Here is a 20,232-nt window from a genome sequence, read left to right on the forward strand (position 1 = left end):
AAGTAACTTGAGAGGGAAAATGTTTATTTTTGACCCATGATTTGAGGCTCAGACAGCCATATTAGAGAAGCCATGGCAGAGGAACTGGAGGCAACTAAGCAAATTCTGTACCCAGTTAGGACATAGAGAAGAATGGGTGCTGATGTTCAGTCCCCTTCTCCTTTTATTTTGCTAGCAATCCCTTACCCTTTCCTGAACAGTGCCTAATAGACATGCCCAGGGGCTAATCTAATTTAGATAATCCCTCCCAGGCATGCCAGGGATTTGTTCACTAGTTGATTAGATCATTCTGGGTCTTTTCAGGTTGACACTCAGTGTTAACTCTCACACTGGGGAATTTGCTATCATTTTCTCCAAAGTGCCCAAACATAGACAAACAATTAGAATACACAAAAAGGGTTATTAAGCACTAAACTGTGACTTGTGGGTGAATCTGCTCAGTCTTAGTATCTCTTTCTTCTGCTTTCAAGTCTGATACATTGCAGGACATTTCTGCTATTAAATCTATTCCAACTGGTAACAGCCAAAACACTTCACAACAAATGGAAATTATTCCATATAACTGAATCTAATGCTGTCCCCAATGGACAATCCTTCAAGATCCGGGACAAGTCTAATGCTCTTAGCCATTGTCTCTCTCCAAGGCTGAACACAATGTAATTTCCACTCAAGACAAAGTGCTCATAATTGACGGAAGAGAAAGTGAAGTGATTTCATTCCAATTGTCTAAGGTTCTTGAGGACATTATTCACAGAAACACTTCATAATTTCCTTGATGTTTGTTGTCTCTAAGGTTCCAGGGAACACAGGTTTTGAATTCAGCAGGTAGATTACCAGCAAGAAGCAATTACATCAGACTTTAAGGAAATACTTTTCTGGAGAATAAAAACTAGGTGCTTTGTTTTGATTTGTTTTGTTTTTTTTTCTTTGTTTATTTTTTAGAAATATCTGAGTTCAGGGGTTCATATAAACCTGCAGCCTTTCCAAACCTAATCACCACTGTTAAATTGGCCTTGGTCACATTGAGTTTTCTCTATATTCATGCCGGTCAGCTGTGGCAATGATTGATGCGCGGTTCCAGCTGCTTCCAACAGCTCTGGAAATTCTTTGTTAGAGACCACCCACTCAGACAAACCGTGCATGCTCAGCTTCCATATAGAAAAACCTTTCAGGGTAAGCCAATATGAACCAGAGTTGGAGTTTATTAAAAACATAAACAATTAGATCAGTCCCCTTCTATCAGTGGGTGAACGTACCCCTCGCGGTCCTGACTTTCTTGTTCATGCTCTTCCTCCTTCTGCTCCTCTTTTGAACCTTGGCGGCTTAGTCCAGTACTCCAATGTGGGTCTCTGTCTCAATCTCCATCCATCGTCGGATGAAGGTTCCCTCCGATGAGAGCTCACCAAGACCAGCTGGACTGGGACTGAACGAGCATGCGATCAAACCAGATTCTCTGAATGTGGCTGACACGGGGACTGTCTGAGAAGCCATTGATAATGGCACTGGGACTTGTTTCCTCTGCATGTACTGGCTTTTTGGGATCCTAGTCTATTTGGATGCTCAGCTTCCTAGACCTGGAGGCAGGGGGGAGGAACTTGAATTTCCCACAGGGCAGGAAACCCTGACTGCTCTTAGGACTGGAGAGGGAGTGGGGGGAGTGGGAGGGTAGTGGGAGGAGGGGCAGAAGTGGAAATTTTTATAAATTAATAAAAAAATAAAAAAAACCCATAAACAATTACCTTGGAAAAATGAAGCACATGTCAGAGTACTGGGGTGACTTGTCAAGTGTGTTGTCCTATTCTCAGGGTGGCTCTCTAAATTCTATCACTGGGAACACAGTGTATGCAAAGTGGAAGGATTTCCTGTGACAAACGAAACTGGAGGATGGATTTTGAAGGGTGTCATCCAGATTTAGGAATAGGAGCTGTGTGTTAGAAATTGTAGGCTTGCAATCATTTTTACTCCAAAGAAGCAGTTTACATACTGTTTGTTTGTTTCTGCTTGAGGTGTGTTTAGGAAAACACATTGTCTCTGAAGGTAATTTTGTCTTGTCTAAAGCTTTCTGATTGTCAGTCAGAAATTGCAAGCCAGATCTCAAGATGAAGGGCCTCTCCTTATATTTCTGTAATTCTCCCTGTCTCATTCTTCTGCCTCAATAAGCATTTTTTTTTAAATGGAAAAAAAGCCACATGGATTACTAATGTAGAAACCCAGATATTAAAGAGCAATAGCAAGCAATTTATTTCCTCAATGAAGATGCTATATTGCTATCTGAAGTCTTGGATGTGTAATTTATGTCTATAATCCTCATTGGCCATGGGCACAGGAATGGGAGGTTATTACTGGAGTCTTCAGAATGTCTTGTGATGTTCAGTGCAGGTTCATTGTATCACAAATAAAGAACTGAATGATACAGTTGTTACCAGAATCAGAGTACCCTTTTGGGAGTTCTTGCTATACTTAATAAAGATAATTCAAAAACAAACTCAGAAGGAATCTCGAGACATTTTTATTGGCGTTTGAGAGAAGAAAACCACAAGGCAGACAAGCTGTAAATCTCAGCAGTGACTGGGAGAAGGGAGCTTGAGAAGAGAGTCTTGTCTGTTGAGCAGGGGCAGCAAAAGTTTTATCTTCTACAGAGAGAATATAGTCTTCAGAGAAAACAGGAAGAATGCACCGGGTGTTGGGGTTTTGACTGGTCACCAAGGAAAAGATAGAGTAGGGAAAGGAGAGTTAGCCTTTGAGCTAGAAATTAGAAAAGAGTAGAGGCTTAGCAGTGAAGACCCACAAGCAACTGCCTGTATGGAACAGCTCCTGGAATGTTTAAGTATTTCATCTCATTAAGGGGATTATTAAATTTAGTATCTAAGAAAAACAAAGAATTACAACTTCGTTTTTCAGGTAAACGAACTTCCTAGTTCCTGTATTGAATGATAGTTATTGTGACTTGTAGGTGTCTCCTGTTAATATGCTTTTGCTATATTCAATATATATTTGTGTATACTGACACAAATACGTGAACGACAACTCCATATAATTGATACATTTGAAGAAAAATTAAGTATTTTGAATACAATATATACCTAGGGTAAGCAAATAATTCTATAAAATTCTTGCTTAAAAATTAATTTTAGTTTCAAAATCTGAGACAATTTAAAATTGAGTATGCTTTTGTTCAAATTTTTTATCTGAAAATGTATTCATATTGCCATCCTAGGATGCTGTTGAAACTGCTTTGGAAAGTAATGTGTGTAAGTCTAAAGCAAACCTAAGTGCTAGTGTTTGAGTAAAAGTCTTATGCATACCAAATGAACTCTAAAGGAAAAGCACATGGACCTAAGCATCCAGAAATGCCCCCTTTTCTTAATTTGTACTGAATTCTATTTTAAAAGAATGACAATACTGAACATATATGAGTGCAAACTTGAAGGTATTTTCACTCTCAGTATTAAACATTCAAATAAATTTTTTAAAAAATGGAAAAGATGTGGAGGACAGGCAAACAAAATCTCCTCTCTTTGGTTGGGACTGAACTCAGCAACTGGAGCTCTGACTGCTTTGGGGCATTTAAGTTTCTGAGTTTAAATCCTGGAAATAAACAATAATGGACCAAAGAACTAAAGCTTCCCATATGTCACATCCAATTCTATATACTTGCCCAACATATGCATTAAATGTAAAATAACATTTTAAGTGATCATTAATTTAAGCAATAAAAGCATTATGGTTCCTAACATGTAATGTAAATATTATGTTACTTCATAAGTTCTTACTGTATCAAGAACAGGATTTGGTACTGAACCTTCAAAGTGATGCTGCTACCCACCCAGATTCAGAGAATGTCCCTTATTGGTTTGGACACCTAATCAGTAGATCCCATTCTTAAGATATATTTCAACCTAAGTCATGGAAAACAATGTTTTTGAGAGAGAGTAGGTACAGAATGATGAGTGTTTCCGGATTCTGTTGATGGCGACGTCTTTGTGGAAGTGCCAGACAGCTGGATGCAGTGAGAGCTCCCAGGTGTAAGCTGCACATCTGGGTTTGTTGAAATTGATGCAAAGTTGCTCTGGTTTCCTATCTTTGTTGCCAAGACTCAGAAGCAGTGGGGAAGCAAACATGCAGCACTGCTGCCCACGCCCAGCCAGAACCTGAAGCTGTAATTTTCAGTACACTCCGTGAAAAGATGCATTCTAATGGTGTTAAAAGCAGAACCAGGACCAAGCATGCAGGCTTGTGCAGAACTGCTGAAGGCAGGAACATAATTGCTAGTTCCCGCATAGAGAACTATGAGTTCTCTAGTAGAACTAGAGTACTCTCATAGAGTCAGCCGTGATGACTATAAGAAATCCCTCTTCTGAAATGAGTGTTAAGACTTAAAGCTCTGCCTTGTCTAGGATTAACAGAGACATAGAAGTATAAGTTAAATAAATGCTTTCCTCCATAAGTTGCTTTTGGGCATGACATTTCACCATAGTATTAGAAATCCTAAGACATACAGCAACATACAATGTGCCATTTAAAACTGGACGTTTTATTCTTTCTATTTGTTATTTTATATAAATAGAAATAAAAGAAACTATAAATATTCAAGAATTATGTTTACATTAACGAAAAAAACAAAACACCTGTCTTTACCATAAGGAACATTAGAAGACTACAGAAATGGGTAGCATGCTCATGAACACAAAGTTTCTTGTTATTTTCAAAAGGTTTGTGTATATAGACTCTTTGAACACAAATTGCAAACAAGATATTTTATTATTTCAATTCTTTATATGTAGAGATAAAAAAGTCTAGTGTTTATTTCATGAAGCTATTAAAAATCATTCATGAGTCCACAACCTGAAAACAAGCATCTATGATGGCTTTCTCTGACAATCACACTTAAACCAATCCTACTTAAGTGCATTCCCTACTTTATTTAATTCCTTATTTTCCAGATGGATGATTATTTATTTTGTATTTAGGAAAAACTATTTCAAGACACCAAAATATAAATAGTAGGCAAAAAGAAAAGGTAGAAGGTTGCAAAGGCAAAATATTCCTAAATCATGCCTTTGTTATATTCAATAAAATGTCATATTCCCCAATGGATCTTTTAAGACACTGAGCTATTTGAAGTTTATATAAAAGCATAATGCATAAAAAATAAATATGTAAATCCTTTCAAAGAGTTAAAAAGATAGTTGTAAAGTTAAAATTTCTATGCAGATATAAATATTATTTATAGTGTAGTTAAAATTATTTATTAGCTTAAATTTACATGTTCTCCATTTTCTCACACCTGCGAATTGAATATTCGTTAACTAAATCATGCAGAAAGGAAGCTGAGTGAACTACATATTTACTAGAGGAAGGGAAAAATTTATCAGGAATAGATCTGCCATGAAAAAAATCCATTGATAGAGTAAAAAGCAAAAACATGTAGAGAATTTTAAAAATGCTTTCCAACTTTAGACAGATTTGCAATGTGCTGTTGAGTTAAGTATGATTTCCTGCTCTATGGCAGTGATAGGTTTTTTTTTAAGTTGATTCTTCTTAAACCCTGAGTGTGACTAATTCTACACATCTGGAAATTTCACAAGGTAGAGCTTGCCATTGAAGATGGGTATGGGGCCAAGCAACCTCTAAATGTCCAGAGTTTGTAATATTCCTAAATTTGGGCACCAGAGATAAACAAATGATAATCAGGCTCTTGGACATTTCAAGTATGGTTTTCAGAACACTACCAATCGTGGGAATCAAAACACAGAGAGATGCACAGAGATGTAGTAAGGAGGCCTCTTGTTCATTTTCCGGCTGTCCAGACTCCCGAAATAATCACATAGAAACTGTATTAGTTAAATCTCTGCTTGGCCAATTACTTAAGCATATCGCTAGCTAGCTCCTACATCTCCACTATTTTATACTTTACTACGAGACTCAAGGTCTACTGGCAAGGTTTCAGAGTGTCAGTCTCTGGCAGCGACTCCATCGTTTCTCTCTGCCTTTGCCTCTTTTCTCCCAGCATTCAGTTTAGTCTCCTCCCACCCACCTATCTAAGTTCTGCCCTATAAACAGGCCAAGGCAGTTTCTTTATTCACCAGTGGTATTCACAGCAAATAGAGGGGAATCCCACATCACACAAAGATTTCAAAAGAAGGAATAATTTGTCTTTAGATTGTAATGTGTTATACTGATTTTAAAGTTTTCTGCTATAGTTACTGACTTGTGTTTCATGAAAAAAGCATTCAGCAAATTCTCACTACGGTTGGGAACAAATTTTCCATAATTTCCGAAATGTCTAAACATATATCTGCCATTTTGTATTTAATGGCAGAATTCATTCTTAACACTGACAATTGCAATTTCAAAAATGTATCACCACTCAAATGTTGAAGAGGCTAGCTCCACTATTTAGCCTAGAATTAATTCTCTATGCAAAAATGAACAAGCAGGTCAATGTCCTAAGTTTAGAAAATTTCTCATTCTTAATAAATGATAACATTATTATACACCAAACAATTATTTTAAAATAAATTTATTTATGATTTATTATCATCAAATACTTGATTTATATTCCTATTATATATACACCCATGTATCTAGGGTTGAATATAAATTTTCCAAGAAGGGGGCCACAGTACAAAAGGATTAGTACATGCCCCTGGGAGCAAACTTTAGTAGCTGAAGGTTCTCTTTGGGTTTAGGGCATGGAAAATGTTTTTGTGTTGATTTGGATTGTTTTCATTTATTGGGTGCATTTTTCCCTCCAGAAAATTTCTTGAACTTTCCAAATCATTTTTCTACCTTGAAAGGATTCAGAGAACTTATTAAATCTGCCATACTCTGCCAAACACTGCCTTCAATTTAAACAGCTCCATTAATCCAGAGTATTGGGCACTTTCCCTCAGCGTGATTTATGTATCGCTGGAATTTAATTCACGAAACAGATTTACATAGGGTAGTCTTAAAAAGCTGGCTACTGTCCTCAGTTTTTACAAAAACCAAAACTGTTTGGGAACTATTGTCAGGGTTTCTGTCCTGCCCTGTTCCCACAATCATTAAATCCCAAAGAAATCACACAGAGGTCTACATTAGTTATAAACTGATTGCCCCATTAGCTCAGGCTTCTTATTAACTCTTATAATTTATATTAGCCCATTATTCTTGTATCCAGATGGCTGGGTACCTTATTCAGTGAGACAGTCGTGTCTTACTTCTTTGTGACTGGGTCACGACTGCAGAATAAGCTTTCCTCTTCCCAGAATTCTCCTGTTCTCATTGTCCCTCCTCACCTTCCTGCCTGGTTGTCTTGCCTAAACTTTCTGCCTGGCTACTGGCCAATCAGCATTTATTTAAATCATAATTGACAGGGTACATACAATTGTCCCACAGCAGGGAACCATTTCTCATGCTAGCTAGTATGAATGACAAGGAGCCAAGCTTCTTCCTTGACTCATTCTTATTTAGCTTTGCTGTCTTTGTCTTTAGGGAAGCATTTGCAAAGAAGACCGGAACTGGAAAATACATTCCACATGTGTCAATGTAGATTTTCTTAACTTTATATTATTTGGCAACCTATGAGGAATTAAAAGTTTCATGCTGTGTTTTATTTAATGTTAAATCCAAAAACTCAGCATTTTGAATTAAAACCCTAATGGTATGGACTTGATAAGCTCATCAATTATGAATGAAATATCTATCATATGTGATGGATTTTGTGATGAGAATGTAGGAAGATTTGAAATGCAATAAGTACAGTGCATTATAGGAATTTATCAACACAAATCATTGACCTGCTAGGTATTCCAGTCTCAATTTTGCTGTGGTTTTCAGCTAATAAGGTATCATGTGGGAACCCAGAAGCTTAGAGTCACAGTAGACCTCAAAAGTATCCCCAGAAGCTATTCTTTGGATAGAGAAATTCTGCATTCAAATACCATATGATAGATAGTATTTTGATAGACTGTTATACATATGTATCACCTTGTTACCCGTACCCTATCATACAGTTGTGATTTAGCCATCCTGTCTTTTGTAAGTACACTCAATGCTGTCCACACAATGACAAAACATTTTTACCATGGATTTAGGAGACCATATTGTCACCCATGGAGTGATACTGATGACATGAGATACAGAAACTTTTAGCCCTTTCAAGGAGTAGACCACATGTTTGCTGAGATGAACAGGTAAGCTAAGAGCAGTGACTGTAACAGGGGTTAATTTCAACCTGGGATTGGGTGGCAGGGCAGGCAGGGGAGCATTAGACTTTTAACGGCTTCTTCAAGTTCTCTTTTCATTACATTTGCTCCATTTTGTTTACTGGTGTTACAAAACCCAGTGTTTATACTTCAGTACTTAATGATGATATGTAGACCATGAAAGAATTTTCATTACATTACACTGTTATCATTCTGCACAAAATCAATGAACCATATTCATAATAGTATTACGAATGTTTTAGAGGCACATTGACAAAAGATCTAGATAATATAGGATAATGATGAATTCTTTAATACAATTTTAACTTATTGAATTTTACAATCTTAAGAAAATATTCCATTCTTTTTTGAAGTAAATATCCTTTATTCAAATTCCATCAGTTACTGTGATGGTTCATATTGTCAATAGAATCTAGAATCATCTATGAGACAAACCTCCAGATATACCAATTAGGGATCATCTACATTAGGTTAGGCTCTGGGAATACTTGTGAAAAGATTATCTTGGTTAGGTTAAGTAAGCTGAGAAAATTTTACCCTAAAAGGATGGGGCACCATTTTCTGGACTAGTCTCTTAAACTGCAAAAAAAAACAAAAAAAAAAACAAAACAAAAAAACAAAACAAAACAAAAAAAAACAGAAAGCTAGCTGAGTGCTCACACAAACCATATTCTGCTTCTTGACTAAGGAAGCAGTGTTCCCAGCTGCCCCCTTAACCCCCTGCTGTTGTCACAGTGACAGACTGCACCATGGAATTATGGGCCACAGCAAACCCTTCCTCTCTAAAGTTGGTTTTGTCAGGGTATGTTATCATAGCTACAGCCAACTACCTTTACTTTTTCCAACTATTCAAACTGAGTTGGTTACTTTTAGCCAATATTAGTCAAATCTGAAATGTCAAATTTTAATTTAAGGAACACCAAATTTCGATTAGCTTCCAGCATCCATTGCTGACTGAATTGGTATTGTGTGATTCTCCAAGAGTCCCCAACTATAGCACGGGAGTTGTGGACATTGTGGGCAGGGAGCCTCAGTTTTCTTTACTGGTATGGCCACTGGTGGATAGAATACAATCCAGTGGATGATCCCACATCCATAAGCAAATAGACAGCTCAGATTGCACTGTATAAGCTATTCAATATTTTTGTTTTTATACTATTTTATTGTATGCTACAGTTAGTTTGTGACACAGAAATAAATCCATGAAAATCTGAGAGACCAATATTAAGAACTGACATGCAGAGGACTGTATATTATGGCGTGTGTGTCATAGAGGAGATTTTGTATAAGCTTCAAATTTAATCTCTGGAGTAGTCATTGGCTCATGAAAAGTGGTTTGCTAACCTCTGAAAGGAACAGACTTCCTGAGCTCTGAAGGGATGTGTACTTGAAGACACTCCAGTCAGCAAAGGACTATGTTAAGCATGCTTCAGACAGAACTGTATTAAGTCTGCAGCTGCCTGAGAAACCTTCACTCTGTTGAGCCCAACCTCCAGCCAGAGCTGTGGAAGCAGCTTCTTCACAGCAGAGAAGCCTGACATGTGACTCTGGACAGCCATGCTGACTTCTCAGTCTGTGTCAGGTTATTCAGTTTTGGTGAAAAAGTGGACATGAAGTTTGGAGAGGCAGTTGGTCGATGAGGGTGGGTCTGGGAAGAGTGTGCTGAGCAGCTGACATTAAAGCCACATCCACACTATATTCTGGCAGTCATGCTGTATTCAGCAACTGTTTTCAAAATGTCTTGTTCTATTTATCATGCTGTCCTAACAGGGTAGGAGTTCCAATTGCCTATTGTTTTATTATAATTAAAATTAAAAAGAAATCACTGATTTTTCTAAAGCTAGGTAGAGAAACCTGTAAAGCAGAACTTAACCAAAATATGAACTTTCCAAAGTAAACACTTGGCCTTGTTGCAGCCGGATCATTTCAGTTCAGCTTCATAATAAACCCTAATTATAATATAATAACTATAACTTAAAAATGAAGAGCACACTAATTTACTGTGGAATCAACAAACAATCTCAGCAACAGATGCACTAAAAGCATCCATGTAGCACAAGGATTACTAAGCTCACCATACTCAGTGCAAACAATATGTCTGTTTTATCAGTTGTGCCTGTTGCTGACTGACTTTAGCAGTGTCTACCATTATCTACCAGAAAGAAAACCACTGCTCAGAGAAGCCACTAAACCTCCTTCATGTCACTTAACAGAGAACCAAAGATTTGAAGTAGACAGATTGGCTGTTAACTGTTGCTGTTACAATGTCTGACAAAAGCCAGTTGATAGTGATAGTGTAGTCCATGACAAAAATAGGTTACAAAGAAACTGTGCCCACTGGAACACAGAAAAATGAAATTCTGTAATTTGTGACAATGTGACTCCTGTGGATTGTGTGATGAAATGAGCCACATAGAAAGACTAATTGTACTTGATCTTACAGATAATGAAAACTGAGTAGTGACAAAGACTAGGGTGGGGGAAGGTGGATAATTGAGTATTAAATTATAGTTAGATAGAGCAACCATCTCTGTGTATTATTATATAGGTTGACTGTAATAAATGCTGTACTGTATACTTCAAAGAGAAAGAAAGAATCTGAAGTATTCTCACCGTAGAGGTAATGTTTAATGTTGTAGAAATGCTAATTACAGTATAAAATACTGTATATATACATTGTATATCTGTATGAAAAGTCACATGGTACTCAGTAAATATAATGTTTACATTTTAATGTTACAGATTTTAAAAAGTGAATTTAGAAGAAAGAGATATATATTCACAGAATCTAGTTGTATCACATTACAATTTGAAAACTGAGCAAGCCTTTGCTACTTCAGGTCCGTACTATGAGCAGAACAGAAATGGGAGGTGGGGAGGGACAAGAAGCATCCAAGGAAGAAAAAATTTCTAAGATTTGGGCCTCAGGACGGAGACAAATTTGTGGTTTGTGATGCATAAAGCATAGGACTGTGATGATGGATACACTTGGGTTTCTTAGAAACTTCCTACATAGCCCCTTTTCTCCTCCAACAGTCAGTCTAAGAAGTTTGTGAACACTCCTTGAGAGTATGAACTCCTAGATTCCATCCCTGAATCATCCTCTACTAGGAGACTCAAAGTGACCATTTTAAAGTATATGCCTGATGACTACTGGATGCATCAGAGTATGAGGAACCAGGTAAAATTGTAGAGTTCAAGATGAGGTATATCAAGAGAAGACATAGGAGTTAGATCATTGTATGCTGCTTGAATTTTCATTTCCAAGTTATATTTTAAAGTGCATGATAAAGAGAAGCACATATTAAAAACATGAGTTTAGAAGAAATAAAGTCCTTTGTTCAGAACTTGACTGTCATTTAATGAAATACAGAGAATGTGTCCTACCTACACTCATTTTAGACAGAACATTTTTTCTCAGTCATTCTAGTCCATTTATTGGCTACTTGTAAAAAATCTTTACCTCAATGGGGACAATTTCAAGAGATATGACCGAGTTCAGCATTCATTCATTTATTTATCCATTTAACACAATGATTTTCAGTCTTGGTGTCAAATAAGTATGGCCGAGGCACTTTAGATAAAGAGAGAAAAGAACAATTGATTTATTTGGAGTTTCTGTGGACTGTACCGATCACAAGAGAGCTTCATTAGCTTGTGCTCTGAGGAGCACATGTGCACAATGTGCCACACATGAGCGCTGCTCTCCGGAGCGTAAAAACTATCAAGGAAATAGGTTGTGTATGCCCACAAAATGTAATAAACTTAAAGCATTGTGAGTGCTGCAAAGGCTCTGGGTAACACATTGTAGTTCAGAGGGTGCAATATTCCTGCTCTTGAAGACATTAGAGAAGATTTCACAGACTACTGGGCATAGGATATTGGCTGGATGTGATTGATGGCATTTTTATATTTGGGTTACTAGAAAAGGGCACTCCAGACGCTGAAGGAAAGATCATTATGACTGAAAGCAAGTAAGTGATGTGAGGGCAAGTGCTTCAGAAGGAGTCCTGGAAAACACCTCGTAATACTTGTTATGAGAGCTACTCTGAAGTCAAGGTAATAAAAATTAAAAGGGAAGGTCATTCGGAATTTGAACCTATTGCCTATTTGCAATACTCAGATCTTTTAAGTGGAGGAATAAAGAGCAATACTTGAGAAAAATCAGTTCGAAGTGAGGGTTGTCCCTGCCTTGAGAGAAGAGTCTCTCAAGGCACAGACAAAAACTACAGTGGTCTTAAATCAGGTTTTGGTACAGTGTAGCAGTGGTAAAGTGCCCCACTTATAAATAGACCTTTCAAGTCATTCTAGGTCAACATGTGTAGGATTTGTCAGATTCTGTGGCTTTAATGATCCTCCGATGACCAAAGTCAAGCTTTCAGTGCGGGATCATTGAAAATGATATTTGGGAAGTGTTGGCAGAAAATTTCCAATAGCAACTTAGTACTGGAGAACTGATAATAGGTTCATAGGTAGTTATAGGTGGCCTGATGGTTGGTATCACTGGGTTTATAGCCAGAGGTAAATAATTATATAGACATTTATCCAAAGCAGAATTCTAGATGGGCTGGATTCATGCAAATGCATGTCCGGGATAAGCCTTCTTTCAAACAGGAAAATGTCTGAAGATGGAGCCATGGAAACCAACTTCTGGCATGTTCTCCCAAGGGTCAGGTAATGTTCCTAAAAGTGATCAGATGTACAGAAGGTCTTGGTTAATGTTAATTTTTGTCCACTAGGTATTTCAATAGTTTCTTCACTAGGAGATATACAAAATGCACTCAGGGGCCCTAGCAAGAACTCCCATACTTTATATGTGAACCCAAATGCTTATATGTCACAAATTCACACACTGAAAATAAACACCTTGATGATATGGTATTAGTAAATGGGACATTTCTAGAACTCTTAAAACATGAAACTGGTGTCCTAATGAGTGAGGTATTTTATAGTGTATAATACAATTTATAGTGTACCTATAAAGAAAGCCAGAGATCTGTCTACAACCATTAACGATGGAAACACATAACAAGAAGAAACTTCCATGAGCCAGAAGGGAGCCTTCATAGATACCAAATCTGCATGTATCATGATCCTGGGTTCTTACCTTCTGGAACTGGGATGAATAAATTTCTGTTGTTTATAAGCTACCTAATTGATTATTGTTTGCAGCAGAAGAATACCACTTCAAAATTGCCTTATCTGTGTGGTTAATTAAAGACAATCAAAGAAATAAACCAAGAAATGGGCTTTCTTCTAAGCTTGATGACCTGAGGCATCGCACCTCTCCCCTACATATATAATAGCTAAATGTAAAAAATTTAACATAATCACTGACACAAAACACAAAGATTAAGTTCTCATTATCAGTATAACTTATGCAGTAGTAGAGATCAAGCCTTCAGAAATTGAATTTGGCATGTAGCAAATATAATGAAATCTGAGTGAACGGCACAGATACAAAGACAAAGCAGAAATGAAGTAGACTAGGCATTATTGTGTTAGTTACTTTGCTAATTGTTGTAACAAAATATGTGTGAAAAATCACCTTAAGGGTGAGTTTACTTGATTTTGAAGGTATAGGGTTGTGGCACAGAAATCAGAATGTGAGATTATGAGACTGTGGAATGCTGGTCACATTACATCTACAATCACTGGAAAGAGATGTATTGCTGAGATATTAAAATATGTCAGCATAATCCACCATATAAACAAACTAAAAAATGAAAACCACATGATCATCTGAAAATGATGAAAAAGGTTTTGACAAAATACAACATCCTTTCATGATAAAGGTCTTGGAGAGAGCAGGGATACAAGGAACATACCTAAATATAAAAAGGACAATATAAAGCAAGCCAATAGCCAACATCAAACTAAATCGAGAGAAACTCACAGCAATCACACTGAAATTAGGAACAAGACAAGGTTGTCCCCTTTCTCCATATATATTCAATGTAATTTTTAGGGTCCTAGCTAGAGCAATAAGACAACAAAAGGAGATCAAGGGGATACAAATTGGAAATCAAACTCTCATGATTTGCTGATGATATGATAGTTTAAATAAGCAACCCCAAAAATTCTACCAAGAAACTTTTATAACTCATAAACTCTTTCAGTAATGTAGCAGGATACAAGATTAACTAAAAATATCAGTAGCCTTTGTTTACACAGATGATAAATGGTCTAAGAAAGACATCAGAGAAACATCACCCTTCACAATAGCCACAAATAACATAAAATATCTCAGAATAACTCTAACCAAACAAGTAGAAAACTTGTATGACAAGAACTTTAAATGACTGAAGAAAGAAATTGAAGAAGACACCAGAAAGTGGAAAGATCTCCCATGCTCTTGGGTGGGTAGAATTAACATAGTAAAAATGGCAATCTTACCAAAAGCAATCTACAGATTCAATAAAATGCCCATCAAAATCCCAGAAAAAAATATTCACAGACCATGAAAGAATGGTACTCAGCTTCATATTGAAAAGCAAAAAAAAACCCAGGATAGCCAAAACAATCCTGTACAATAAAAGAACATCTGGAGCCATCACAACCCCTGACTTCAAACTCTACTACAGAGCTACAGTACTGAAAACAGCCTGTTGTTGACATAAAAACAAATAGGAGGACCAATGGAACCAATCAAAGACTCGGCTATTAATTCACACACCTACGATCACCTGATTTTTGACAAAGAAGCAAAAAATATAAAATGGAAAAAAAGCATTTTTAACAAATGGTACTTGCATAAATGGATATCAACATGAAGAAGAAATAAAATAGATCCATATCTATAATCATGCACAAAACTGAAGTCCAAATGGATCGAACATCAATATAAAGCCAACCACACTGAACCTCCTAGAAGAGAAAATGGGAAGTACACTTGAATACACTGTCACAGGAGATCACTTCCTAAATATAACCACAGTAACAAAGAAACACTAAATAAATAGAACCTCCTGAAATTGAAAAGCTTCTGTAATGTTAAGGACACAGTCAACAAGACAAAATGGCAGCCTACAGAATGGGAAAAGATCTTTACCAACACTTCTGGTCCAGTCTGCTCTTTCTGTTCCTTTGTTTTTGTTTGCAGTATTTTGGTCCGGTATTTCTGGCTTACCACAAGGTCTTCTGATCTCTTCCTCTGATGGGTTTTGGAAAGCCTCATTTAGGCAATGCCTTTTTGGTTTCCAGGTAGCATAAGCTCAGTAAATACTGTTTTCATTACATAACATCACAGTATAAGTGTTGAATAGAGGCTGGCCTCCTCGCTCTTACTCAAGCTTCCCTGACTCTGTTCATTCTACCTACTTAAAAATCCTTGATGTGAAGCTAATACCATCAGAACATACAATTAAAACCTGTTTGTATTCTTTACTGCAGTTTTCAACAATATTTAGAAAATTGCTCCTCAAAGTTCCCTCCTTTAGAGAAGTAGGTTATTCTTGCCTCAGCTTAGGATCTCAGCTCTCACATTCCTTTGACACATGACCTCACAGTCTGTCCTGTGTCAGTAAACATATGAAAAGCTGATGGTCTTTTTATACACACACACACATACACACACACACACACACTATATTATTCAATTGGCATATCAAAATTAACTTCTCAAACAAAATCAATGATTTTGTTCACTTCAAATATCCCCTATGTCATCTTCCCTAGCCACTGAACTCTTTTGTAATTTTTCAGTTACTTATGTTAAAACTTTGAAACAAGCATTGGTTCCTCTTTTTTTCTTCTCATAGCCCTCACAGGCCTTTTTTATTTCTCAGACCAGCACGTGAAGAAATCTTGTCATTTCTACCTGTTTCTCATCCAATTTTTGCTATATCCAGTGTGCCAGCCCTTGTGCAAATATCTATCATCTTTGGATTTCCAAATGGTCCTGCCTTTTTGCAGACTTTTTAAAACCTACAATTTTATATATCTTATTTGAGTCAGTTACTACACCCAGCCATGGCACAAAAGAAGTGCTGATACTACCTATAGCACAGATGGAGGCGTGGGGCATCCTGTAAGGCACAAGTTACAAGAGCTCCGCTAACAGAAACTGCTGCATCTGGTTCTCAGAATTCAGAGCTCTAGGACTGATAGAAATTCGCAGCAGATGCACAAGTCAGGTGTCTTTCAGTTTAAAAACCATGATCCCCCTACATACTCACACCTGAAATGAAAATTAGCATGAATCAAAACCAACTGTTGGAAGTTTCTTCTTTCTGATGCTCTTATGTGTTTTTGGTTGATGCTACCAGTGGCCCTTGTTTTTTGTTTTTGTTTTTTTCTGATTTTTGTAGATCTAGAGTCTTTGCTGAGATGTGTTCGCCCTTTGAATACCTTCCATCTCCAAAGACCAAGTTAAAAATAGCTTTTTTCCTTATGAGGTTCCTTGACAAGCAGCAGGCTACTGTCCAGCTTAACTCTTCTTATCATCTGAGACTTCCTGAGCCCTCACTGTGACCTTGGCGACTGCTTAGCTATTGAGAAAAGCAAGAGATCTCTGTGTGTGATTCTGCTGGCTAAAGAAAGGGCTCTGGGCTGAGAAATGCACCCTGAATTCTTTGCAAATACACCAGCATGTAGGTGAGCTTTTTTATGCTCAAAGAAGTTGAGGGTGTCACATGCGTAGAGCGCCCTCCACTCAAAAAAGAAACACCAGCATGGAGAAATATGTTCTTAGAAACTCCAGAATTTTCCAAATATGTTCTTCAACTTGTAAATTTATTTTGTTCTTTTTAATCTGTCCAAAGTTAAACACAACACACATATCAGTCTTTTAATTTGCAGTTGTCTCTATGTCTAGCACAGCCCTATTGATTCTATAAAAACAGTAGGTAATGGCTACTTCTCTTTAATTGTGTCTGGTGTTTCTTCTTACATTTTGTGTTTTAATACATTTCAGTTTCAAAATGCAATGGAAGTTTGTGCTTTTATCTCATAATATTAAAAAAGCAAATAACTTGTGTTTTTAATAATAGAAATATATTTCTCTCTCTTTTGAAGATAAAGTGAATTTCCAAGTCTACATTCACTTGTATAAGAAAACTCCGAGTTTGGGACTTGGAGCAATAATAATGATATATGTGAGCATGCTCAGCCAAGTATGCATCCTTAACTGACAGATTCTAATTGCAAAAATGTTTAAAAATCATTGCTTGTCGGCATTAGAATTGTTATATAAGAGGTGAATATACAACAAAATCAAAGGCAAAAGCAGCTAAAGTTAGTGATTTTTCAAGATAGAGAATCTTATACATTGCAGTGGTACTTTTTATATATATCATAAATGTGTTGAAAGATAATATTTATAAAAATTCATATAATGTAGATAGAAGTAAAGTTTAGGACAGACATAATCATAAACACAGAAAATGACTAAAAATAGATATTTTTCTGTTCTTTTCATTCAATAGTTGAAATTTTCTTCTATATATTTCTATTTGACTCATTGCTATATGTATTTGTAAAATCTGTTTATTTTTCATCTCACTTGTACTTTCCTTACTGGCCTATTACCCTATTGCATTTCAAATATTTCGAGGTAGGGACTACTTGTATTGAACTAACACTACAGTGTCTGCTTTGTTGGAGATTCTCATTTCTGTCTATTAAATGCCCTAAATAAAATTAGAGCCAAATTTGAACTTGTTGATGAACATACTAAGAATGTCCAATAAGAAAGAAAGACAGAGAAATAATGGGAAACACAATCAAGAACCCCATCATACAACTTTCTGGCAACAATTAATTTGGACCCAACCATAGGGAGAAGGCATCTGGGACATAATCTATCACTTTGAGAAAAGTAATGATTTGATATAAAGATTCATTTGATATAAAGTGGCTATGCTTGAACTTCAGAGTTGGTTTCATGGAATGATGAATGCTCAGAATTTGGCTATAGAATTAAAAATTGCCTAAAATTGAAGCAAACAAAAAGAAAAAAATTAATAAGTTGGACAATTGTTGACATAACTGATATCATCTCCAGCAAAGTTAGTCAATTTAAAGACACATTGCAGGCGAAATCTGCTTTTCCTGATCTAAGTTTGTCATGTATGTGACATGGAATGATTGATTTCCTTTTAATGACTGTCTGAATTTGAGTTCTGTCACTATCAAGAAGTTGTGAATCTTCAGTGAAAGCAGTTTTCTGACTCAGTATTTATATTTATAAATCTTATCTCAGTTGGAACTATATGTCCTCTGAGAGGATCCGATTGCCTTTTTCTAACCTCAAACTAAACAAAGAATTATCTGCTTTGTTAAGATAGTCTGTGTGCCTCTATTTTGAGAGAAAATTTAAATTGCTTATCACCCTGAGATCTTATTTATGCCAAGTTTGGTTTTCATTATCATTTAATATGTTTACCAATGTCTGGGAAGTTCTCTATTCATTTGAGTCATCCACACAAAACACAGTCAGCCTTATGTAAATTGCTCTATTTTATTTTAAGATCCTTCTATTCAAAGGGCCAGTCCCTGATTGCTCCTGTGGGCCACCTCTGAAAGCAGGAGAAGGCCCATTTCTTAGCTGTAGTTACTTTGGTTTATTCAGCAGTTTAGTCACAGCTTTAATTAGTTACAGGATGATAAAGTAAGCGATTAGTAACTAGAATCATGCCACAAGATCAGAATAGGCCAGGAGCAAAAATGACAAAACAGAGACAGATTGATTTGTTGGGGCAGAGTCTCTCCTCACCCTCCTCCACCCGTTACTGAGTAGCAGACTTTCACTTTGTGAGTTTACAGGTATAATCTTTTTTTTTTTTTGCCTTTTGATTTCATACTAAAGTATTTTTATATGGAGACTGTATTGTCAGAAAAGGATAATATTCATTCCTAAGCCTTGTATAAGATATAATCTGTTGAAATCAGGAGTCATGTAGCCTATTCTAGGATCAGCATCTGGATGCCTTTCCAATGGCTCTCCAAAATGCAAGTCCCATGGTGTAGGAGGAGGGCCTGCTTGTTCGTCCAGCTGCCCTGCTTGCTTAGCCCCGAAATAAACACACAGAAACTGTATTAATTAAATCACTGCTTGGCCCATTAGTTCTATCTTCTTATTGGTTAATTTTTACATATTAATTTATCCCCATTTATATTAACCTGTGTATTGCCATGTGGCAGTGACTTACCGGCTAAGTTTCAGCAGCATGTCTTACTCTGGCGACTGATCCATGCCATTTCTCTCACTCTGTTTTCTTTCTCCCAGAATTCAGTTCCGTCTTCCCTGCCTACCAAGGTTCTGCCCTATCAACAGACCAGGGCAGTTTCTTTATTCATTAACCAATGAAAGCTGCACATGGACAAAATGACCTACTGCACCACCATGGGTATAGTCTCTCACTTGGCAAGGAGCAGTGCATGACATTGTTGAACTCATGCAGCTTGCAGACTCTTTCTCTCTTATTATATTATTGATCTTTTTTTGGAGATTTTTAGTTTCAATTATGCATGCAACAGCTGTAATTGTCTCTGGAAATTCTGTTCTTTCTAGATTATTTTCTTCTTAGTATGTATCAGCAGGAGCTAAAGCTTCTCAAATTTCTTATCTGGAATAATTAACTCTCAATTCTGAGAACTTTTCTGACTCAATATAGGGAGTTAAAATTAACGAGTCTTGCTTTTAAATTGTCCTAAGAGAAAAGCCTTAGGAACACACATAATGCCACTTGTCATGAGTAAGGTCCCTGGCCATGAAGCATAAAGAATCTATGATAGGATCTGGTATGACCCATCAGAGAAAAACACAATATAATATATGGGATGAATGGAACCATCTGTACCATACACAAGAGATTGTATAGATCCATATTTACCATACACAGGAGCTTATATTGGTGGAAAATGCATGGTATTGTAGGGTGGCAAAAGAGTGCCTTATCAAAGTCTACCTTTTAAAGAGAGATTCACATGAAATTCTCTTGTAAACAAAGGGAACTGTATAAAAGCAGATCTTGCAGATATGAAGAATTGTTTAGGTTTGCATATTGTTGTCATTAAAGCA

The 20,232-nt window shown here is 36.6% G+C and overlaps 1 protein-coding gene, 1 long non-coding RNA gene and 1 pseudogene across 6 annotated transcripts in view; 1 reads left to right on the top strand and 2 right to left on the bottom strand.

Annotated features, from left to right (window-relative positions):
• The window catches only part of Ccser1 (coiled-coil serine rich protein 1), a 1,117,462-nt gene that overhangs the window by 417,753 nt on the left and 679,477 nt on the right, over nucleotides 1–20,232 (top strand). The gene's annotated exons all lie outside the window — the stretch shown is intronic.
• Nucleotides 9,533–9,965, bottom strand: LOC125388310 (guanine nucleotide-binding protein G(I)/G(S)/G(O) subunit gamma-5B pseudogene; annotated as a pseudogene).
• LOC125388249 (uncharacterized) lies at nucleotides 10,815–19,474 on the bottom strand. Its single transcript, XR_007228161.3, has 2 exons — nucleotides 19,361–19,474; nucleotides 10,815–12,893 (listed from the first exon to the last, which is right to left on the bottom strand). It is a non-coding gene; the product is annotated as an uncharacterized LOC125388249 (long non-coding RNA).

The sequence above is a fragment of the Myodes glareolus genome, chromosome 6, assembly GCF_982192425.1.
Source record: "Myodes glareolus chromosome 6, mMyoGla1.1, whole genome shotgun sequence".
In the NCBI taxonomy this organism is placed as follows: Eukaryota; Metazoa; Chordata; class Mammalia; order Rodentia; family Cricetidae; genus Myodes; species Myodes glareolus.